Source organism: Lichenostomus cassidix, chromosome 4, assembly GCF_008360975.1.
Source record: "Lichenostomus cassidix isolate B80296 chromosome 4, HeHo_3.0, whole genome shotgun sequence".
NCBI classification, from domain to species: Eukaryota; Metazoa; Chordata; class Aves; order Passeriformes; family Meliphagidae; genus Lichenostomus; species Lichenostomus cassidix.
The window spans coordinates 14492196-14518082 of record NC_139484.1 but is presented as its reverse complement, the minus strand read 5'-3'; the positions used below and the strand labels follow the sequence as shown (position 1 = coordinate 14518082).

Here is a 25887-nt window from a genome sequence, read left to right as displayed (position 1 = left end):
GTCTGGTAATATGAATAAAACCAACTGGAAACAGATGGATAATGGGGAGCTCATCTCCTACTACAAATCTTCCTGTTTTAAGAAAATGTGAAATCTGTTTTTAGTACCTGGCAGTATTTTAAACAGGACTGTCTGTATCACAGAGGAAGTTGATAATAAGGAAATAAAATTATTGTGTTCTCTGTGGGACCAGGATTTACTCACCCAGGTGGGTAAAAAGAGTGGAGCCAAATTTTTCAAAATCAGCTATTTAACCTCCAGTGTTTAGAGAAAACTTACTGTTATAAAGATGAGAAATACATAGAAAATCTACCATTTACATAACACAAAATCAGGTCTATCCTCTTGAGTTGCAAGGCCCAATTGTACAAATAATTGCTCTTACAATAATTTTAACATAATAATTACTTTAATAATTAGTATTAGTATCCTACTTAGTCATGTAATTATTAGATTAAAATCCTTGTTCCTCAGAATGACAACTGAAAATTAATACTAATGGCACCAGTGTTAATGTCAAATTAATAATGACTTGTTGAGGATCATTTAAAATCATATGATGTGGTATCTGGAAGTTAAATTATCCTTTCCTACCATAGAAGATGCATTCTTACCCAGAAATACTAATTGATGTAGTTTAAAAAATATATTCCTTTGATTTATTTGCTTGATATATAGTGTACTTAATGCATTGATATATTCTGGAATGCACTGTGAATATTTTAGCTCCAATGCACAACTTTACCTTTTGACTTTCACAGATGAAGGCAAGGCAAAATCAAGGTTTAAAAAAATTAAGTACGTATTTGTGTTTATTCATATGTATGTGAGGCAGTTTCCCTGTGCTTTTACACAATGGAAGGAAACAAAACGGGAAATACTCTAACAGACAAGCAGGTCTCTTCTGAAAAATGAAATCTAAGAAGACACCAGATGCTTGCTTTTATTGAATCCATAAAATCACCTTATGAAATCTGGTTTTATAATTGCAGGTTGTACAGAAGAAGTCTGAAAAACACCCGTATGTCTTAAGGTTCTAAATATCTTCCTACTGATTAGGGTGTTTAAGATAAGCAGAGGTGAACAAATCTAGCAAGTTTCTGTTTCCCTTCTCAATGTGATGTATTTTGAAAATACTAAACCGAAACGAAGCTCTAGAGCTCAAAGACATTCTCAGATGGTGATTTTCTTGCATTCTTGGAATTGTGTTTTGATGAAGACCATTGATTAGGATTTGAGGTTTTGATCTAGGAAATATAATTATGATTCCAAAGCACTAGTAATTAGTGCAAGTGTTTAATTTGCTCATCCCATCCTTTCTTTCCTGTCAATAGTGGGAATTGGAATGGAAGCTGTATAGCTAATTCCCAAGTGGTTATTTTCTTTGTTTCGTCTTGCACAAATATGTCGAGCACTAGCCTGTGACAGAGTGCTGTTCTTGAGGAAGATAATTACAGAACATATTGGCTAAGGGGTTATAAATTGGTGCTGTTTTGGACTTGTTCTGCTAGGTAGGACCCTTGTACAGAAAAGCTGGAGTTGTGACTTACAGAGCATACCACGCCTCACTGCTGGCAGCACTCAGCATCTTCTAGAAATTGGCAGCCATCAGTTTGAACTCTGCTTTTCAACTGCAGCTGCAGAAACCCCACGGTCAATAGCTACTCTAGTGGGCAGTGGCTCAGCCACAACAGACCATCTGTGACACAAATAACAAGGAACTTTATGCCCCAGCCGAAAGTATAGATCACACTTCTTCACAGAGTGTATGGTGTTGGTGTGACTCTTTTCTAGGTTCCTGTTTTGGCCCCGAGAGTTGAAATGTTATTGTAGGCTGAGAGCTCATTTTGGGTGAGACATTCCTTTGAACTTTCAAGGTGGGTAACCTGTTCCAGCACAACTAGGTGCTTGCTGAATCAAGGTTGGTTTTCTTTCTACTCAGCAGCATGGAGAGTTCATAAGTTGGTTTGCATTGGCACCTTTTCATTAGAAATGGTTGTAACAGGTGCATGCTGTCATACTTTCCTTTGACAAACAGAAAAATATACATTTGACAATGAATACATTCTCATAGTGTTTTTGTTTTGATTAGTGTTTCTTTCTAATTGACTGTCATTTTCCCAGTTTTAAGTATCAGCATACTTCTGATATTCACATATATCAGTTGAACACTGTTTTTCTTATGCAAATTTGGTAATGCCTTGTGCTTTAAGAAAAAATAGCACTCAATTTATAAAATATTTGCATGCTGAATAAGTTCAGTTTCTAGAGATATGAGTCCACTCTGATTCCATATAAACATCTTCATTTTTTTTTTTTGCCATGTGCCTTTCTCTTGAAAATATATCTTATCTTTGGATGCATCAAGTGGCTGATGTTTGAGAATGCCTGAATAATTCGCATCATCTGCATTGACTTCAGCTCTTGCCCTGCAAACTTTCAGTATGACTCAGGAGTTCCTCTTGCATTGACAGAAAGGAAAAAACAAGCAGTGAATGCTTGCAATGGACTCACTCAGCAGTGTCCAGCAGCACTAATGTGGTTCTGTGTAATATGTAGCAGCTCACTGGTACTGGAATAGAAAGAGGAAGGGAAATCTTGAGTCTACCATGGGCAAATATGATGTTTCAAGCTAAGCTGCTTCTGGTGTTCCCACTGTAAACCAGCAGAACTTGACTCTTGCTAGCAAGCAAAACATTGAAGCCCTGCTCTTTCACCAGTTTTACCATCAAAATGAAGACATTATTAATGCAGAGAGTTTATTCCCATTTCCAGTCTAGAGGGTCACTAAGATCATTGAATCATAGAATAGTTCAGGTTTGGAAGGAGCATTAAAGACCATAGAGTTCCAACCCCACTGCCATAGACAGGGAGACCTTCCACTAGACCAGGCTGCTCAGAGCCCCATCCAGCCTGGCCTTGAGCACTTCCAGGGATGGGACATCCACAGCTTCTCTGGGCAGCCTGTGCCAGTGACTGATGTTGAACAAGGAAGAAGGAAGAGAAATGGACTGAAAAAACAGACATACAGATCCTGTTTCGGACAGGATCCTATGGTGTGTCACTGTGCTGGGATTACGTTATCCATGAATAGTTTGTAGAAGACACTTGGAGAATCCTTTCATGATGCTCTCTGATCTTACTCAATATCTTGGTGTTGGAAGGTTAAAACAGGGAGAGTGTAAAAAACATAAAACATGGGCTTTGTTCTGTTGTCTGTACTTCAGTGCTTGCTGCCTTTGGCAGATACCTGTACTAGTCCATTAGCTGTCTGTTGCTGAGTGAGATGTTAATGCAAGTCTGAAGAAAAATTGCCAAGGAAAGGAAAACACTGGAAGAACTCTAAAAATATGTCAAAACCAGTTAGGGTGGTTTTGGGGTTTTATATTATAACTGTGGAATGTTTTTAAAAATAAATAATGGAAAACTATGTAAACCAAAATTTTTTGTCAATACATAATATGGTCATTTTGCTTTGTATTTAAGTTCCAGCCTGACACTAAAGTAACAATGTATTATCTTTTGAAACTGCCCTTTTCATGTTTTTATACAATCTTTTTATATGAGGTGCTACAGTGATTTTGTAGATTTTTGCATCATCTGGAACAGGATGGTCACAGGAGCATTGCTGTTTTGTTTGGAGTTTTTTGGTTTGTCTATTTTTTTTTCCCCTTGGTTCCATAGATGGCTTGCTTTTTAATATTAGGCAAAGCCATTGCAATGAATATATACGAGGTTTAAATTCATGCTTTGTGAACAGCCTTAATTCTAGTATTTACTAATTTGAGAACTTAAAACAGTCTTAACACTAATATTCCTTTCATGAGCTTTCTGAGTTGAACTTTTTTAAAACTTTGAACTAAAGACTTGGAACTTGCTTGCCAGATACCATTAATTGTATTTTTTGAAATAACTAGAGAAGATGATGTTTTCCAGAACACAGACTTTGAATTGCTGCTTACAGACTTCATTCTGAACACCTCCTATTGATATTCACATCCAGAAATCAAGAGACCTTAGCTGAGCAAAATCAGAGCCTACTTTGTAATGACAAATAGCCTTTTACTTATGTGCTTTATAAATTGCCAATAGCAAATCAATACAATTGACTATTTTTGTTTCAAATTAATAGATACCGCATATATCACTTACTATGCATATTTAATGGGAAGAAGGAGATTAATGGACTCTGTAGATAAGAGTTGCAAGTTTCTCTTGAAGTATTTTTTATATTTGACTTGAATTCCTGCTTTTTTTGAATGCCCACCTCTTCTCAGCCTTTTCCTGCTGTATGCCCGGCAATTTGAATTTATGGAGTTATTTGGTTTTTTCTGCTTTTTTGTTGCTGATTTTTTTTATTTGTTTGTTTGATTGATTTGTTTTGTTCTTCTTCCCTAAGATGAGTTTAGGTAAACAGGTACATCATAGCATGCACAGTTTGTGGTTTCTCTTTCAATCTTTGAAAATCACTTTCTGTTCCAAAAATGAAAAAGCAAAGCGGTGTTTTGTGTTTTTTGAAACCATACTTTACTATTAAACAAACAGGGCTTCCCTGGAAGCCTGTGCCATTGCAGTGATCCCCTACAGAACATGGAGCAATTGACAACTGTGACTGTGCTTTTGTGATTCTTCCTTTGAATGAACTTGAAGGAAGTTTTTACCATTTATTATGGCTGAATACTAATGCTTTATGGCCCAAACTGTGCAGCTTGAAGATAGCTTTTCCTTTGGAGATACACTTTGCACAGAACCGAGTATTAATAATGATAAAAAAAAGGTATGGTTATATAACTGGACTCAGCAGTTTATTTGGGAAAAATAAATGCTTTGTGTTGTAGGTTTCCCAATTTTACCCACAGGCTAAGTCTTGTATATATAATTATGTTTTGGGAGACATTTTAAGTGCTAGTTGAACCTTTAACCTGCGTTTCCTCTGGAATAATTACAGGATGTGAAAATGGCCAAATGAAACGCTTACTCACAGAGATTAATAGAATTAGTTAAGCTACTGTTACCTTATGCTTGATTTATATTGTATGTGTAGGTTGAAACAGGCTGTAATGGCATGTGGGTGTTTTCCTATCTTTTTATACTTGCTAAAGTTTTGCCTTATGTTTATTACTTGCTATGTTATATGAACTGCTTAAAAAGGCATTTTAGACCACTGGCAAGTAGTTGAATTTCAAAGGCTGGCTCTATTTAAAACAAAACAGTAGTGTTTGAACTTCTATCAATTTTTTTTCTGAAAATAACAGTAATAGAATTGATTCCATCACCTTCCAAGGAAACAAGTTGAAAAAGAAACCTCTGTGGAGTAGTAGTCCAGACATCAAATATATTTTGCAGACATTTGAAACCAAGCCTGAGTCAGCTACAATGGAAGCAGGGAAAACTAAGAAAAATCATTTGTCTGTCTGCATCGCCAAAATTGCTGGAAAAGGTAAAAATAAAAAGTCTGCAAACATGAGGAGCAGTATAGTAAAAGTAGAACATTAAATTTTATTTAAAGGTTCAAGATTGGTGGTAATTCTAATATATTTTCAAGTAAAGCATTTGGTTAAAAGTGATCTGCCTTTTAAAATTTGATCTTATGTATTTCTTTAAAAAGAGAGTGATGCATTGGCTTTGAGGCAACTTGAATTTGAACCTTTGAGGAAAGTGTTGTTACCATCTTAATTTTCAGGAGCTCACTCTTTAACAGAAAACTTACATTTAGAATTAGAGAAAGGCTTGAAATCAGCTTATCTTAGTAGATAACACAGTGGGAGTTACCAGTCAGGTTTATACCAGACTTCACTGGTATTAAAGGACTTTTTGTTGGGCTACTTCCAGTTAATGCTTTTTAGCCCCACCTCCTGCAGCCTCTACCAGTTAAAGTATTTGGGGTTTTCACCCAGGTGAGGAGCAATTTGCAAAGGTGCTACCAAGGAACAGGAGCTCACCATGGCTCATTTAAAAATCTCAGCAAGTGGCCACTTAATGTATTCCTGATTGGTTTTTAAGTTGTTCAACAGAATCCTGTTTTAAGGCAGATGATGATACTCATCTTCTGTGAAGATCTTGGGAAGGCTTTGGGGCAGTGAACTTCAAAAGTCTGATCCACAGCAGGAAGAAAACTTTCTCACAGAAGTTTTTTTAGTCAGCAACTTCATTTTGAATCAAAGCGCATTTGGGTGAACCCATTTTACCACTCACGTAAGGTATCTTTAGTGAGCTATTTCACTGCTTTTAAATCCTATTTTAATTTGGTTTAGAGTTAATGTTTGTTTCAGTGGTTACAGCAGGCAGTGAAAATGAGATTTACTTTTTTTAAGGTCAGTGAAGTATAAATGCAAAGGAGATTAAAAATCAATTATTAAATCAAGATTTCCTTCATTCTCATTCTATTTATGTTTACATCTCTTTGATGACTTCCTTTTAAAGTACTATACTAATGTAGGAAATTAAAGATTTTCCTTATATACATTCCTGTATCTTCTTGGGTTACAGGATTTCTCTACTCTTTCCTGAAAAACATGCTCAGTAAGTCCACTAATCATGTATGAAAGATGAGCATCCTCTCTGCACACAGACAAGTTATTTCTTTATAATAATGATTCCGTTCTTAATTATACCAAATTTCTTTTAAGGAAGAAATCTGTATTTTTCTCCTTGTGTAGAATGGATATAAAATGCAGGGATTACAGTTCTTCACCAGAAATGCAAGCAGAAATCCTGGAAAAGGGTTGCTAAACATGGAATCTGAATGCAAATGTTGTGTGATAAATGTGGGTTATTTTGCTAAAGGGTGTATGTGCATCCATTGAGAAATACTGTGATGGCATGGAGAGACTTTATGAGCACAGCTGTGTGTGTTGAGGCGTGGCCCTTCAGCTGGAAAATGATATACTGGAATATCTTAGCTTTTATCTTTGTTTCATAATGTCTTTTTGTTACCAAAGTAATTTTTAAGGAACTTTGAGAAACACTGAGTCTGTGGTTATGGGAAATCAACTTAGCAAATCATTAACATCAACAAATGAAAAAGTAAGAGAGAGACTGAGTGCTGAGCTATTGACTGTTCTGTGTTGAACAAAGAACATTAGAATACCATGTTTAAAATAGTTGACTAGAACTTCAGAAGCATTACATTAGCATAGGCTTTACTACAAATATACTAATTACATTGAAATGATGAGAAGGGACACACAAATCCTTTAATGTACAGTTATCAAATGCTGGTCAGAGAACTTTCAGCATTTATTGCAATGTCAGTGCCTTCTGAAATGTTTTTATACTTCTACCAGATTTCCTAAGATGATGGAATGATTAAATATTAGCCAGTTGTCGTGCTTTTGGGAATCATGAATTTCTGGAAAATAACCCTCTGCTGTCAAAGAAATGAAGTTCTGTTCTGGGGAATTCATCTGGAAAGAGCATTTCTTTGGGGGTGATGGGGACCATCTGTGGAATTCCAACTACGCGGAAAACCTGGAGCAGAGATGGGCAAAAATACACCAGGATGCAGGCAGTTCTGAAGAGGTCACTGTGGTAACCTTGTTTAGAGAAAAGGTCGGCATACGTGGGCTGCCCTGCTGACCCTTAATAATTCAAGAGTAATGTTATATGTTCTTCATGCCTATGCAGTATTTCTGTGGCATAAGGCTTCTAGTCATTCCCAATCTTCATATAATTTTCAAATGCATATTTACACATATGCAATGCATACACACAGAAGCCCTGTGATTGTTATTTAGTATGCTGCCTATATAGTTTAAACCATTCAACTCTAAAGTAAACAAAAGCAAAAGGAAACATGCTCCAAGATTCAAATTGCAAATTGCTTTTCTACTGCAGTGAATAAGTAACTTGGTTTGTGCTGTAGTGAGATGTATTTTTCTGTTTGAACCATTTGGTTGACAAATTACTTTGTACTCCAGTCTTTTGCTGCTGTTGTGAGATTTCATCAAGCAAGCAGTATTTGTTGAATTTTCACATGAGTGTTCATTTGATTTGGCCATCGAGTTTGAAATTCCATTATATGCTGTATTACAAGTTGCAGTGGAAAGCCCCCCCCTTCCCCCTTTTCTCTCCTTCTTTCAAGGCAATGAATTCTGTTGATAAATGGAGAAATGGCATTTCTCTTGTAGCTTACGTAGCAATGGTTGTGTCCTTTCAGAAAGGAGGTCTCTGTCGTGTCCCCCTCCCTCCATCCCCCCAATTCACCACATTTTATTTGCTGTATGTGGTGGTCTTTTTAATGGAAATGCAGAGCTGTGTATTAAGCCTGAAAATAGGAGAGAAAGGTTCATGTTCCCTGTTTAAAAGTCATAGCACATCATCTTGTAAATAAGGAAGGATTTGGAATTTACTCTGCTTTCTATGCTGATATTTTGCCTTCCTTGTTTTTAACTGCATCTGCCTGTAATGAACTATAATTCTCACTTCTTTGGGTGTTTCTCACTATCTGCTTACCTTGTCAGCCTTATTTAAAAAGGGAGAATAAACATTGAAGATTTGTAACTTTTTTTGATAGCCTTGTCCCATTATAGTTATTTCTTTCACATTGGAATGATCAAATACATGGATAATTTTAACCTATTTCACCATTGCCATAATCCTATTGTTTCAATGGAAGGTTTCAAATTTACAGAGAACACACCCAGAATTGGATACTGAATTGGATAAATATTTTCCTGTTTCAACAGGCATTCCATGGTTGTGGCCTACTGTATCAACACTGCTTTAGAGATTAGGATGAGAAGATGGGTTCATTAGGACACCATCTGTCTGTTTCTAGTGGATGACACATTATGATGCAGTAAGGAGAAGGGGATTGGGTTTGCAGTTTCTCTTTGGACTGCTGTCCCAGGGATCCTGCTTGCACAGCTGTGGTAGGTGGGGAATGTGTGGCTCTCGATGTTGCTGGGAGGACCACCTGAATGGTGCTTGTCCTTAGCCAGGTGCATGCATTGAGCAATCACTCTTGCATAAGCAGCCACTGCAAAAGAGTGAAGCTGACCAACAGGGACTTGCTGTTCCTCACTGTCCTTCCTCAGGTCTGATTTCAGGTCCTTTGGCTTTGTTAGTCCCCTCTGGGGATGTTACTGAGTTGACATCAAGTATGTCAAACGCCCTTCAAATATACATATGTGCTTTTGTCATCAGCATCTTGTAGTTTTGTGTTGTCTTCTCCAACATGCTCTACATAGGTATCAGTACAAATTTAGGGAGCACATCCCACTCTCCTTTACAGTCTGTAGCCTTGGGCTCCTTTCATCTCTAATAATAGTCCCCATCAGCTCCATGTGGAAAATGTATTTATACAGGCACAGCATTTTACCAGTAGTGCCAGCCAGTTTGTATGTAGAGAACAAAATAAGTCTTTGGATCCAGTCTAAGACTGGGCCTGGAACTGAATTTGCAGTTGCTAAGTGTAGGTGGAAGCCACAGTTATATTCTTAATCTGAGTCCTTTAAAATATATTTTCTGGCTCTCCCTTTAAAACTTATGTGCCTCAAAATACTAGTGGTAGTTATTTTAAAGCACATACATAGATGACTCATAATGTCAACACACATGATTTTTGTAGTGCCTTTTCTCCTCTACTTTGGAGTTAAAAACAACACTAGAATGTCTCAAGTATTAATTTCAGGACTGGCTAGAATACAGCAGTCTAATATTGACAAGTCTGATAAGTCTAAATAGAGCCATGTAAATGTAAGGGATATTTATATTGTCACATTTTGTTTGTACTCAGACTTTGTTCAAAATTTAAAAGTTGACTTTGATTTAAGCTATTGCATTTGTTTAATTGCTAAGTTTCTTTTCCATGGAGTAACTGGTAACAAGTACAATGTTACTGCATTTCTGCTGATCCGGAAGCATTAAAATCCTCTGAAGCTGAGTGGATTATTAATTATATATTGAGGCTGCTTATCAGAATTTTAAACATCAAAGATTTATGCATTTGGAAAACAAAGTGAAGCAAAAACCTTGAACAAACCAACAACCATCCCCAAAACCTCAAAAACTCCAAACTCAGACTCTATTACAATATCAAGCGATGTTGGTGCTTGTCTTGGTTGTTTATGATTGTGCTGTACCTCATTAATCCTGGGATAACTCTGACCTAGTTGCATGAACTATGAATTAAACTTTACTCCTTGAGCATCTGATTTGTGGTACTTGTGTGCCATGGAAACAGTGGCAGCAAATACGGAAACCAAATTCCCCATGCTCCTTATCTTTGCGTTTGCTTTGCAGGGACTTTTCCAACTGGAGGAGCAGAGCTTAGCCTTTTCCTACTAAGAAAATATTTGAACGTATTGTTTCAAAAGGCGTTCTGAAGTGTCTTTTTTTGGTGGATTTCAGTTGAAAACACGTGGATCATGTTTCATACTCTCTGTTTAGATAGGTGCTTGTCATTCTAACAGTGAGCAAAGGGCTCAGTGTGTGAATGCCTGAATGGCATGGAGCCATAGGCAGGGAAGGGATGTTGTTGGGGGTGATGGGAAAGCCTGAGCAAGATAAGAGCTTCATTGCATGGGAGATCACCTGTGGTGTTCTTAGTGCCTGCATCTTGGACAATCTCTCAGATGGCACTAATTTGCAGTACAATAAGTACAGAAAATAGGAGGTAATAAGTAAAGCATTGAAATGGATGAGCATTCAGTGGACAGCAAAACTGTGTTGTGTAAGAATGTTGTACGAAAGGGCCTTGTGTCTTTCCTGACAACCTAAACACAGCCATAGAAAAGCTAGAAAACCTATGGAGAAGAGTTTAGCCATATCTGTGAATTATGTTTAATGTGGCAGATTGTCAGCATCTGATCACTATGTGCTGTAGTTTCCTTTAGTGTTTGACTCTGTGGGGGGTATATAAGACATCACAGTTGTCACTGATTATAGTGCTACTGCTTATGCCTTCCTACTAGAATCATGTCCTTCCAAGACTCAGTTCTCCAGACATGAAGGTTCATGTCAATTCAGTGTTTTGCTGAATCTTATGGGGATTTTTTTTTTTTAATTTATAGCCTTTGCTTGTCTTGCTAGTCTTACTGATATGCCACTAGAAAACAGTAAACTTCAAATTGTTCAAATCTTAGTAAGAGCGGTATCTTATGTGAGCCTGTCGTAAGAATTCATGTAGTCTATTCGGAAGGGAGGAATTGATTTGTATTCAGATTTTTTTTTTTTTGTTTGTCTACTTGTAATTAGATTGGTGTGCCTACTCACCATCTTGTCTGTATTGCAGTCCTAATTTTCCCTGATAAACCTGGTAGTTACAGACAACTGCAAATGCATTAAATTGATTTCTTTCTATCATGATGTTGGGTAATTTGAGAACTGAAGCCACTGATGAAAACTAATGTCCAGAAGAATTATCTGGGTTTCCACAATCAAACTATATATTTCTATATGTTATGTTCACACGTTACAAAAAAATACTCAGGAAGTTTTCTGTGCATGTTATTTTTATTTTATGGTATCTCATGGAGGCTGCATCAAGTGAAATCTTGTTTTCCTCATGCTGTAACACTTTTGTGTAATCTATCTCCCTTAGAAACTTTCTAATGGCACCCATTAATTTTATCCATAGATTTTAAATACTGTTGATGCTGAGTAATGTATTTAATTAGCCCCACACTTTCTGTGTAATCATTCCAATCTGTGCATCTCTTTCAGCTTTTGCCTGTAAGGCTGACAAATAGCAGGAGGGGGAAAGGGCACTTTCCTGTCAGTGGCTGTGGAGCCTTTGGTCCTTGGGTTGTCAGAGCAGTTGCTCCTTCTGAAAGAGCTGTGAAAGTACAATGAAAATACTATTTAATTTCATTTAAGAAGTCAAAACAAATACAAATTGTAGCAAAAAGCTTCCTTATCTTATGAAACAGGACATTTTTATGGTTTCTTTAGAGTTTCCCACCTTTTCATTGTAATAATATCAATTTACTCATTAAATCCTGGATTGTATCTGCCAGAGTTAAGTTCACCTTTCTGTCTCTATTCTTTCAGTGTTGAAGAGGGTAGATAGATGAGTGGAGAATTAAAAGGATTTTCTATGCAGTTAAGAGTAAATGCTTGAATCCTCTTCACATTTTTATGGACATTGACATCTTTGGCTCTTGTATTGGTTATGCACCAGTTCTGAGATCAGACACATGGATGTTGAATTGCAGCTGTATTGATCTGGTAAAGGACAGTAAACTGTACTGCTTAATTTTTTAGTTTTTTTTTTTTTTTTTTTTTTTAAACTCATTCTCATTTCTTCTGTCTTTCTGAGAATAAAAGGGAGGAGGGTCTTTATATTTTTAACGCAGTCCACAGATGTAAGATACGGTCAAATGCCAGCTAAACCATTTGTTTTCCAGGCAACTCTTCTAGATCACAATTAGAAAAAAAAAACATAAGTCAGTTAAGGAGAAGGGTGGGAAGCATTCTCAAATAGGACAGGGACAGCATGCTTATTGGAAGCTGGGAGCTTACATACAGTGTTATGGATAAAGCAGGGAGACCAGTCTTGTCTGTCTATAGTGCAATATATCACCATTTGTGTATTTAACATTAGCTTAGAATGGGAAAATTCTTCTTTTAAGGAATCCTTTAAAAATAAGACAGTGTAATCACATGCTTGAAGGCTGTAAATAGAAATAGTTTCAATCAGGAGAGGCTGTGCTGTGATTGTTGGGGACATTCACTTGTGGAGTGTACCTACTTGAAACCACACTTTGGTGTCTGCAGGGTGGAGTTGAGAAAAAGAGTGAAAAGGACTAGGAAAATGGTTTCCAGAGATTTTAGAAAACAGGAAAATCATGTGAAAATATCCCTCTGATGTTTTTGCCTGCTGCTGAGCATGGCAAAATTGAGGAGGATATTATTGTCCCTTTGTGGGAGCTGAAGGGAAGAACCTGTCATTCTTTACTGCCAACCATCCTGTTTAAACTCCTTCAGAAAAAGATCGTGGCAATTAAGCTGCTTGCATAAATTGGAAGCTCCCCATCAGGTCCTCATCCCTTTTTAAACTGCGGGAGGACACAGTCAAACAGATATGAATGACTTCAGGCTGGACATGAGGAAAAGGCGCTGTGCTGACAGGTTTGTCAGCCAGTGGCATAGGCTGGAGGCAAGGAGAATTCTGTGGCTACTCCAGAGCTGTGTGAATGCTCAGAAGAGGCCATGAGAATTTGTTCATGGAGATTTACCAACTTGGGAAGGTTTGTGATGCTGGAGAAAGTTGCTCTGTTAAATGTATGCTGTTAAAATAATTTGGTGATGAAATACTGATACCAAATGGACTGAAAATAAATTTTTAAACCAAGCCTTTTCTACCTGTAACTTTGTGTAAACACCACACAAACCTCGAAGTATAAACACAATTTAACCAAGTATTTTAGAACAGATATAACCTTATGTGCACAAATTAATGCATGTGAAAAAGCAGAACCTCTAATATTTGTGCCATTTTGAAAACATTCAGCAATCAAAAAGGGAACTTTCAAAATCCCTCCAGTGAATCGCAGGGAGTAAAGGCAGTAATTTTTTCTGAGTTTTAATAGATGTTGAATATTATAGATGCATGTGAGCTTCCAAGATAGCAATGTTGGAGGTATTTTTGGGGTCAGAGACTCACCATTAGCAGCTGGTCTTGGTTAATTAGAAGTAAAACCAAATGATCACAACTCACTTCAGTAAGTTTTTTTTTTATACATGAGTGTTCACAGACTACAAACAAAATTCATGGAGATTTTCTTTTATCCCGGAAAAAGGGAAATGGTAATGTATACTGTGAATTAATGATGTCATTATGAGCTAGTTGCATATTTAAAATGTAACATCTGATTAGTGCCTCTTAATTACCTGGTTATTTTCTTTAACAACAAACAACACTAATTTTTCCTTTCAAAGATCAGGTTATTAAAACTGTAGCATGACAAACCTGCTGTAGGAACAAGGACTACTACTTGAATCAGCCCATTATCAGCAAGTCAGTTGTATTAACACCCTTGTAAAATTTCTAGGTGTTCTTGCACTGTGAAGGAAATTATAAGTATTTGACCACTTTTTGCTGGAGAAATGAGCTTGAACCCTTCTGTAACTCTTGAATTAGTGTTGATATATGTAAAACTACTTCAGATAAGATAAGCAGTGACATTTATGGTTGGACTGGATGATCTTAAAGGCCTTTTTCCAACCTAAATGATTCTGCGATTGTAAAGATTTTGGGAAGCTGTCTAAATGAAAAATTTCTGCCATTCTAGTGTAACAATGGACTACTTAATTAAAGAGCAAATACAATGAGGTTCTGTACCTCCTGTTTGTCCTTGCCTCTCTGGTCTTGTGCCTTTCGTTCAACACATGAAATTTCTTTTCCTTGCAATGCAAGCTTTAATATGCTCGTTCTCCTGCAGCCTTCATAATCATCATCCTTCTGCAGCTGTTTCTCTGTCTTCTATTTTGCTTATAGCCTCTGATTAATTTTCTAGCTACATCTTCACTCTTCTGTAGCTGACTGAAGCTGCACTTGCTGGTGTCTTCAGTCACATTTTTATCATTATACTGCAGAGTAAATGAATCTCGATTTCACTGCTGTTTATAAGACTCTTGCTCTTACCCTAAGACTTCTAATTTCTTTTGTCATAGTAATCCCTTCCTATTTCCATGGAAGGGCTTGAGTTTGTGCATTTGTTACAACAGGGAGGAGCGATGATCCTTATTTTAGAAGCTGTGTAAATTATTAGGGGATCCAGGATTTTTTTAGTCATGTGTATCATGTAATCTCATTCTTGTGGGGCCTCTGTTAAGATGGAAAGCAAAACTGTAGTCGAAGGTTGTGTAGTGGGTTGCAATATTGCCATTTTATCTTGGAAGTGGACTTTATATATAAAAGTGTAATTTTCCTCATAACCCAGTATTGTTGAATATTTTGCTGTCAGTGGGCTGCAGTTCATAAGAGCACTTGCATGTTACTTCTTGAAATGAGGTAGTAAATATATAACTACTTCTGTGCCATCAGTGGGTGTTTTTGCAGATGGCTTTATATTTTTGCCTGAGTATCATACAAGAATTGGAAGGTCTGTATTATTTTGTAATGATTTAAACCTTCTTTCAGAATACCACTAATCAGTAAAAAAATGTTCTTTCCCTGCAGGGTGGAGTTCATATCTTTTGTTCCTGAGAGCTGAATAGGAGCAAGGGACATTTCAGCTTTTCTTGATAAAGGTAAGACAGCATCTGTTGATAAGGATAAGACACTGTTCATTATTATGAGCTCATAGAAAGTTTGTCAATGGAGGGTTTGTTTATTTTGGGTTTTCTTTTTCAACTTCTGTGCTTTGTAGTAAGTGCAATATGTGATAATGTAACTTGTATTTGGAATGGAATGTGTAATTCTACTGCAGGTATCAGGAAAGGCTCTGTAGATAAGCAAGTACCTGTAGATCAGCATGACAAAGTGGATAGCAATTTGTCCTGCTGCTGGTACTTGTGATATTTTCCATACGCCATTGGGCTGGCCTGCCTAAGTTCACTGCATCAGTCTTCCACAAACTCAGCAAGAGCTCTTAAAACCAGTAGTTTCCTCCATGCCACTTGTCAAAGAAATGGATAGTCTTGCCTGCTGCTACCTTCACTGCTCTGTCACATGAGAGCGCAGAGGCTGATGTGAGGAGAGAAGGACCTTGGTATCTCTTTTAATTGAGGTAACACATTCAAAATTAAGCAGCAAATACCTATCCTACTTGTGCTTGTCAGAAGCAGGAGACTGAGAAGGGGATAAAACCCTGGAAGTCTTCTTAGAGACATGCTGTCCTCAATGACCCTTCCTTCATGTTGTGCTAGAAGATATGACTCCTTATAAGTTTGAGTGTTGAATTAAAGCCTGCAAGAAACATGTAGAAGTACAGCATGCAACTTAGTGTGGAACTCTTAATTGCAGTTTTTGATGCAGAAATCTAGATAGCACCATCTTTCCTTATTTCCATTTGGCAAATTTGGAAAATGGGATTAGGTTTGATGTGACAACTGCTAAGCGTGGGGTTGGTCTGATTTCACAGCTACCACATGTGCAGCAGAGGGACCATCCACGTGCCCTGCCTGTAGCACAGTGCAGGTAGGGAGCATAAGTGTGGTTCAATTTCTGTTCAAAAGGGCTGGAATTCATACACGGTCATTTCTAATTTGTCTGTGACAGAGGCTGCAGTCTCTAATTGAAGGTGGTAATGTGTTTTAAACAAGCCAATCACTACCTATTCTGTGGCTACATCTGCAGATCCACTTTTGACTTGTTCAGTATTGCACTTAACAGGATGTTGGAATGGAGGCTCCTGTTATATGTTGATGTTTAGATTCTCAGGTGGAGCACAGCATAAGTCTGCTTCTTGAAAGTTGAATAGTTTGGACGAGAGGAAAGACAACTCTAATAAAGCTGAAGAGAAACAAGAAGATTGACCAAAAATCTGTTTTGTGTGTTTGTGCTCATGTAGCTGATTTTGAGGTTTTCCTGTAAGCATTTTACAAATTTCTTGATTGGTAGTTTAAAGCAGCGCTATCATGCCACTATGTATGGATGCAGTTTTTATGAATTGACCAGTGCTTTCTGTACTATCTCTAGTCTACTATTTTAGGGGATAAGAAAGCTTATAATAACCTTCATATCCATAGAATTTTGTGGATATAGAGACATTAAGAGTTACATTGCCTTCTTGCTTCGCAAAACATTGTTAAAATACCTTTTGCATAAGAATGCTCTTTCAAAATCTTTCACTGGTTTTGGAATTTCAGGCTTTAGCTTTAATCTCTTATACACTGATAAATTAAAAAAAAATGCCCTTGAGTTCCTGTAAAGTCCTTCTAATGTGCCCTGGTGCTTCTGTCCTTCTTCCCCCTTGTGACTTAAGAAGACATTGCGTGTCATTTCAAATGTTCACATTTCATTTAAATTTACTCAGCATTTATAATCTCAAAGGTTAAATTGTTGTTGGAAGAATTCTCAATCAATCAGTCACGAAAGGAGAAAGAAAATTTCCTGTGGAAATGATACATTCATTGAAGGACTTGTGGGCTCGTAGTGAAGGAACGTGCCAGTTTGCTAAAGATGCAGGGTGAAAAACTGCTATGCTAACATACATGAAAATGTATTAATAATAATTTACTGATAAATTAATATGGCCTGAGCTTAATCTCATTCTGGCAAAACCCATGTTGAAGGAAATGAGAATTTACTATGTTAGGATCTAATTGAGTATGATTTCTTTTCTACTTTCTTTTTTTCTGCCCACTTCTTTCCTGCACTGGAGAACTCATGTAAAGTAATAAATAAACTTTAAAAATAAAATAAACTTAAATATTTAATAGTACCTACAGTGTTAACTTGCTGTTTACAATCAAATACTTTTCTTCCCACCCTTGTGAGAATCAGTTGCCTGTATAAAGAACAGTCCTCTAGTGAAACAGTGTACTCTTGTATTTTCTGAACCTTGAGCAGAAGTTACTCCTTCTTAGAGGTTGCTCCATGCTTCTTGTACATTTTTAAATCCATTAAGCCTTGCTCAGTGATATATACAGAGAGAGAGAGATGTAGGCTGGATTTGACTTGCTGCTTTTCTTTCTCTGTTTAGAAAAAATCAGTACATCTGGAGTCTCTGTGGTGTGTTTTTCTCATGGTTGCACAAACAAAGCAGCAGCACTTTGCTTGCTTTTTGTTACTTTGTGGGAGTGGAAGAGCTCAGAGTTCACCCTTAAGTTTACCAATATCCAGCAGGATTTAAGGATTCCATTTAATGACAGAAATTCCAAAGCATAATCAGTGGCAGATTCAGTTTCTGGCTGGGTGAATTGGTGAGCATGTGCAGCTGTGGGAGGAACTTGGGCTATACAGGCAGGATCAGCTAACAGTGCCACTGGAAATTAGTTACAGTTGTTAAGCTCTGATGCTTCCCATATAATAATTACTACTTTTATTTAAATACTTCTGCAGTGGCTGAAAGCTTTGTGAAGAATAAATAATGTTAGCTGTTCCCTGCCTCCCACCTGCAGTCTGCTATGAAAGTAATGCCCTTTAAGTAGTGACTTAGCTTTGTTTTCAACATGATATGCTTCTGTATTATACACAGAAAGTTTAGGTCTGTAAATTGGATATGAGTGTAGGATGAATGCTTTGAAAACATGCTTAAAAACATACCAGCAGGCTGCCAGCTCAGGCTGGGAAAACTTAGCTCCTTGGGGGATTGGAAGGCCAGAAACTGCCCTTCAACTTTTCCTACATCTTCTCTCCCAGTTATGAGCAGTGTAATTTTTTTTCATCACAACATAGCTCAATTTCAAGCCAACAATCCTCCCCATATGTTTCTTAATGCTTTCTTCCTTGACCCTTAAATCAAGAACCCCTTGGGGCAGCAGCACTCTTCATACTTGCCTGCTTTATGATCGAGCACATGAGTGTTGTGGTCAGTCTTCTGCCTGAGCAGAGAGCTGTGTCAGAAAGCAAATGCTGTCCCCAGAAATAATATTTGCCTCAAAGGAGCTTGACCTGCTTTGTGATGTTTTTGGAAACAAAATGCAGGAATAAGCGCTATATTGTAAACGAAGCGAGGAAAATCGGGTTGCTGTTTTGCTAAAATAAGAACAGACCTTTAATATTGCTGAAATGTTTGGTTTGCTGGGGGAGGTTAACTTTCCAGGAAGTTGGATGTTGTCTTGACTTGCTTATTTTGGATATTTTCACTAATTGATTGTAATCTAATTATCCACATACAAAGCCAGGCCTCTGAAAGAGCCAGTAACTGCAGTTGGAAAGATTTATTGCTATTCTTCCATCAAAGGAGGGAAATTGAGTGGTATTTACATTTTTGGTCTTGTATAACGCTGGAAGTGGAGTCTCAGAGCTGGGGAAGTGTGTGATGGTTTTGTGTCTGGGAACTATCTTTCAATAACTCTTCTCATGACTCAGTTTACAGGTGCATGTTACAATTTTGAACAAATATCAACAGTGCAATGCTGATTTCTGTAGATAATTATGCAAGGGGACAATTCTAACATATTCTAGCAAATTAGTCTGTTCTGGATTACTGGTGGGCCATTTTCAGCTTGGGAAGGTGACTGCTTTAAAATACTGATGCTGGGGAATGCACCTTTTTCACTCATAGTGGCTCATTTTCTTTTGTATCTAAAAGGTGATCAGTAGCGAACAGGGAGGCTGGGGGAGGAGTGGATGTTGCTGAGTGGAGTGGAACGAGTTACTCATTCTTCAGAATAGCCAGAAGGTAAACTCAAGTGCACTTGAAAAACCACACTGGTAAAATACCCCACGTGTAGTTCAGGCTGTTAAATACAATGTTTACTATTGACTTTTTTATTGGGTTAGAGAAAGAATCAACCCCGGAGAATGCACTGGGAAAAATATGCCGTGGAGGTTGTTAAAAAGTGGCAGCACAGGCTGTAGTGCTTTGCACTCTGCATGGCCACTTAAATGTGTGTGCTGTGTCATAGAGAATATACACATATATGGATATGTTCAATATACACATATGTATATATTCTGTATATAAATATACATGTATTCATATACAGGCATATATGGATACATATGTATATGCAGACATATATATGTTAATACACATGTGTATAGTAGGGACAAGTACAGGTATTCTCAAACTGGGGATGCAGCAAGTATTGTGGAAGGCAAGAAAATGTGCAGTAAGCTTTTTGTTTTAGTAGAGGAGGAACAGGGAGTGAAGGGGCTGGTGGTGTGATTTACTGTTGTACCTGGCAGGACTGAAGTTTGGGTCGCATTAGGAGTGAGATTCTGTTGAGGTATATATTTATATTGCAGAGGGAGAAGTGGTAGAAAACAGCAATTAAAAAATCTCTAACATAGAGGAAGGAGAATTTACTGTGCTTGAGAAATCTGGAACAAGTCCGAGGCCACAGACTATTCATGGAAGACTTGCTGGTTAAAGTATTAGTTTTGATGTAATTTAAAAAAGCCAACTTGTTCAGGTATTTGTGAAAATATGAAAACAAGGTAAAACAGGTTGTGGTGGCAAGGACAGGGTAATGTAACCCTTGTAGCCTTGAGGGCTGAAAAGCAGGATGTAAACACAGAAACTAAACCCATCTTATCTTGGTACAGAAAGTACAATTTGCGTCTCCTCTGGCCTTGGATAAAAAAGGCTAACTGTGGGATGCCCAACAGAAGTTGTTCTAGCTACTGATAGTGAAAACATACCTATGTCATTAAATGAAATGAATAATTTTCATCACAAATGTACATCTTGTGGATTCATGGAGTTGTAAATCCACTGTTGAAAATGTGTTGTGGGGCAAGTCCAGCATAAAAGAAGAGGAAGCTGAATAAAGATTTAAATTTGGCAGTGTTGTCAGTTGCTGACTGAGACTATTTTAAGTGAATCCTGGCATATCAGTATGAAAATACTGACTACATCAATCAATGTTGTCTACTAGAATAGCAGAAAACACTTTGGAAATAAGTTGATTGTTGCAGTTGCCTGGAAATTATTATCTGCTGTTGTGACTACCTAATGCACAAAAATGTAATGTGTTGTGCCAGGGTAGTACAATAGAAGCATTGTGATAATGTGATAATTTCTCTTCCTGGAAAAACATAATTTAGATCACTGAAATCAGTGGGACTGAGGGACACAGCTAAAATATATCACGTGTTGCTCTCCCAAATAGTATTAATCAGACCTTAAATACGTTCCTAGGTAACGTGGTTGGACCTGTAGCACATCTGTCCGTCGTATTTGGGACGCTGATGCATTCAGCAACCAACATTCTTTTATGTGTTATGGATGAACAACATATTGCAAACTACTGAAACCATGCGTGGAGATATTACATTCTGAAAATCACAGCTCTGTGCCTGGAATTGAATTACTTGTGTAATACATTGCACAACCTATTGGCACGTTGAATTAATGTCTCTAGAGGCCTACAAAAAGAATACTTATATGGAGAATTAGAAGTCAAAACTTAAGGACTAAGCCTGCTGTAGAGATCAGACTGCTGCAGTGAGAAAATCAAAGTCCATGTGTGTGATTTAAACCATGTTTGACATGCCAGGCTTTGGTTTCACCAGGAGACTCACTATGCTATTTGGCTATGTTTTTAAAACCCGCAAGTGTAAATTAGAACAAGCTAATTTTATAATTATTCCCAACAGACACACAAGTAATTTAGTCTCAAACATGTTTATTTTATAAAGACACAATCATTCAAAAAAGAAGTGCTGAGAAACCACAAGTGGTTTGAGCAATAGAGGCTTAGAGCTTTGGCAAATACACACATGTTTAAAATGTGGTAGCATTTGTTTAAAAGCCATTGAGTGTTCTGTCTCTTTCTCTGTGGCTTTATGACTTTCCTTAAAGAGTAATACTGAAGAACTGGGGGGTGGAAGAGTTATTTTGTTTATGGTGGTATTAGTCATTAATTTAGTTTAAATTCCAGGAAAAACCTCAGTTGTTCAGACTTGAGGAATGAAGAACAAAATCATGGTTGTTTCATATGCTGCTAGAAGAGGCACTGATCCTGAGCCTGAATAGAGAAAGGGATTTAAAAAATAAAATTTTAATCCTAAAACTCGAAGGATTGTTCTGAAGAGACAGGGGTACCACTTCAATAGCCTGAATAAGCGTCTGCTCACAGGGTATAAATATGCTGTGGGGAAAGGGCACCATATACAAATATGTTAAAATCCAGATTGTAATATGAGCCTGTATAGAAGTCCTTTAAAAGGTGTCTAGAAATGGTGACATTCTCAGCAATTAATGAGCAAGTTCACTTATTTCATGACTCTCACCAGGACTCTGTTAGTTTTTTTTGCTGCAACCAGAGAGGAAAAAAATACTTGACAATGAGAGGAGTGCTCCACAGTCTTTAGGTCTTACACAATGCATGGTATGATATTATAATTTTTTGTAAAATAGTATGAATAATAAAAAAACAGTTTAGGGATGGCAAACTGGACTTCCTGAGAGCAGTAAGCTTTATTGTAGTAAGCTTACAAAGACTAGTCAGTCTTTTTGCTTCTTTTACTAGAAAGATTAAACAAACAACTTTAGCATGGTTGTCATGTGCTGTCAAAGGTGAGTTGTAGCCTGCTTTGCTTCTTTAAGGTGGTACTTAAATAAATCTGTATTTGCCCTTCTCTAAGCAGTACTTTGTGTTCTGTTTTTGACACAAGTATCAACTTTAAGGGGGAAAAAGGGAACATTTATTTTATACAGTGAAGATTTAAAGCTTTTTCTAAACTTACTGTAAGGTTTTTATATACAGCTAGGTAGCAAGCAGAGTTTTTACATTTCCCATCCTAAGTTGTTAGGATCACAAAAGTAATTCTTCATCAGGCAATGCATCATGTTTTAGGTTCAGGTTGTCTTGTTTCTGGAATGAGTTGTTAAGCTGCATCTGAAGGATAATGTTGCTTGGGTTAATAGATAAATCTCTATTTCTGTATTTTGAAAATGTCTTCAAAAATCAAACACAAATTTGTCAATAAAGGTAAGAGGACTTAGGACTATAACTTCACATAAACTTTTAAAATTTCAGTCCCTGTGCAGAGTAGAATGGTATGGTTGGGAAGTCAAAATGATGTGAATTACAAAAAAATTGTAGTAAATGGTTCTTTTAGATGCCAGACCTTTCTGGCAATTTCCATAAAATTTCTATTGTAAAGTAGGTGTATTTTGTTAAGGAATAAGAAGCTAGAATATTTATTTTAGTCTTTCAGTCTGGAAAAGTCACAGAGACTTAAGGAGTTTTTAGGCTTTGTGGAATATCTTAAAATGCAGGTAGAACTTTTCATTGAATTCTAGGTAAGTTTTTTAAAAATCACATGGTTGTTGATTTTGTTAAATACACAGACTCATAGATTCAGTGAAAAATTAGATTTTTAACTCGAGTGAAGAAATACAGCCCTGATGAAATGTTGGTGGCTTGAGGAAAAGAATCGTTATGAGCATTTATGTCAGATTTCTCCATGACCTTACTTTGTGCATATCTTCTGCAGTATTTTAATAGTGATCATCACATTTCCAGGCAGTCTAAAACTGTAATTCCAAGCTTTTCTCTGTGGCCAAATATAAAAGGCATTGCTCTCACTGCTTTCTGCTCTAATAGGTATGCCTTCATATTTACATTTCCCATCAGAAAATGCATGTTTTCGACTGTTGAGTGCAGGTTTCAAGATTTGCCTCCAAAGGTGGAAAACTGTGCAGCAAGGGGTTATCTGTGGTGTGTCCTCATTTATGTCCACCCAAGGGCAGCAGAAAAGGCACCTACTGATGGCACTGAGTGATTGAGCACCACTGGCTGCATTCTCCCTGAATATGTCACTGTATGGTTTTTCTCTTAGGTTACGTAGTTGTGTGCTAGAAATGTGTTTTTGTAGTTTTAGTTATTAAGAAGTTCTGCCTTTCTTAGTTCTTTCTTAGTTCTTTCTAAGTTTTTAATGTGGATGCTCTATTTTGCTCTATTTTGTCACTTCCATCTACACAAAGATTTCTCTTTTTTGATACTCAGATACTAAAATCCTCAAATGCCTTCATCTTCAAATTGGTATTTGGTTTTAAATAGTTCCTGAAGTTGAGTATTTCTATGTTTGCTTCCTGTAGGTTTTAATGCTGACATACTTTATTTACATATTTAATTTTCTGTAAATTATTTGCATTGTGTGTTTTCCTGTTTAATTTTGATTTCCTTTTTTTATTCCTTCAAGACATTGCACTTTTTGAGCTTGGATGTTGGGGTTCTCTTTTGGGAATATCAGTTGAGAGAAATGGGAATGAATGTTCAATATGGTCTTTGTATCCCTTTGTTATGAAAAGCAGATGTAATGGGTGATTCCTACTTTTTTTACTTTAATGGCTTTCAGCTGCATTTAGCTAGTTATGTTTGTTATAAATATCATTCACCAGAAGAAAAAAGCTAAGCAATTAATATTGCAGAGCTACAACGACAGAAAGTGTCACTTACTTTCTCAAAGTTGAAAGAAACCGATTTCAGTCTCAAGGTTTCTGCAACAATGTTATTTTTTATTTTAAAGTATACATATCTAAAACACTGACAAACACATGAAACCTTTGAATACTTTATTCCACATACATCTCTGGCGTTTATACACATGTGAAGAATTGCACTGAACACTAGTGCTAGAAAAGAAAAGGAAGGACCTTAGCAAATGTGGTACTATGTGGGAAGAGCCTCGGGGCGGTAAGTAGACATTCCTTTTCTTGTTTCACATAGTTGTGAATTGTGGGAATTCCACTTCCCTTTTTGGCATGCCCATCCTTCTGTGCTTTTAAAAGGTTTTCACAGATGTAAATATTGTCAGTGAGGCTTTGCATATAAAGACCACCTAGAGAACACCTTTCATGAGGGTCACAATATTGACTTGAAAAAAAGAAAATTTTTGATGCCTGAAAGCAAAATAAGTAAATAAAAACACTGGGTAGACCTTTGACATTTTCTAGCCCTGGGCATATATACATATATATATATATATATATATATATGGAGACACACTGTAGGAATTTTTGAAAGAATTCAAAAACCCTAAACAAAAAGCAGTGTCAGAAATAGAGATTTAGGAAATTGTTTGCATAACTCCATGAATTACAAAATTACATTTTGATTTTAAATACTTATATTCTGCGAATAAAGTTTTAAAAAATCCACTGACATCTGGAAAATTTATTTTAGTGGCTGTTTTTCCCCAATTGCATGTAATAATATTTATGGGTATCACATTAATATAAAGTTCAGCAGTGCAAACCAAATTTACAGTAAAGGCCCTCCATCTGAATGCACACTCAAAGAACTTTATACCCACTTTTCCTCCATTAGCGTACGTGTAGTTAAAAGCTACAATTAAAATGTCATCTGAGATAGGTGAGCAATGAATTTGTTTGAGACTGATCTGAGTCCAAAAGATTAAAAAAAAAAGAAAAAAGGATCCTATAGTACTTCAAACATGATGCCTGCTCCTCTTTGGCTGCCAAAATTACCCTTGAAGACCTCATTAAAAATGATAGAGATTTACAGCACTTAATGTGCATAGTCAACGAAGGGAAATGAAAATGTAATTGCAAGCAGTCATCAAAAGCTCAGTATTTCAGTTAGTTTCAGTTAAAAAAACCAGTTTATTATGGAGTGACGTGGTAAAGTTGGCAGGATTCTGTCAAGTCTAAGCTGGAGCTGAATCAGCTACAGGTAGGAGATAAAAGGCCCAATCCATACCCCACTGAAGTGAATTGAAAGCTTCCCAACAGATCTAAGACTTTAAAATTTTCCAAAAGATTTTGATTGTGTGTGATAAGATTTCTTTTTTTTTTTTTTATTTCAGTAGTTATTAGAAACATTATTCATTTACATACATTTAAATAAGAAAAAAATACATTGTGGAAATCACGTGTTGATCCCAGATGTTGGTGCCTGAGCCCTGGGTGTTTTGGAGAGTCCAAGAGTGCCTGTTACCTTGTGAGGCTGTGCTCATCAATACTTGTCCCTGCATCTGCTCCCTGCAGCACAGCCAAGCCCTGCGGATTTGAACCAGGTCAGATGTGAGGACTTGCTCATGTATTTGTCAGCCTGGCAGAGCACACAATGATGTATTTATAGCTGTCTTGTACCAGCTGCAGGAAGATGGGTGATACCTGATCTGGCAGAAAATCTGCCAAGATACAATTACTTAAAAAAATTTTTAAAAAATTTATTTATGTCAGCAAAATAGTTTGATAGCTGTTCAGGGTGGTGTTTTGTTTTATATTTTGTTTTTTTGTTTGTTTGTTTGGTTGGGGTTTTTTTTTGTTTGGTTTTTTTGAGTGTGTTTATGGGGGGTGTTTTGGTTTATTTTTGGGGTTTTTTCCTGTCATGAGAGTTCATTGCTTTTTT

At 36.9% G+C, this 25887-nt stretch overlaps 1 protein-coding gene across 1 annotated transcript in view; it reads left to right on the top strand.

Moving 5' to 3' along the window:
• Nucleotides 1–25887, top strand: part of BMPR1B (bone morphogenetic protein receptor type 1B) — a 227242-nt gene that overhangs the window by 30524 nt on the left and 170831 nt on the right. Inside the window, exon 2 of the mRNA XM_085057976.1 lies at nucleotides 15128–15198. The gene's annotated coding sequence lies outside the window, so the exon portion shown is untranslated. The remainder of the gene's footprint in view (nucleotides 1–15127; nucleotides 15199–25887) is intronic.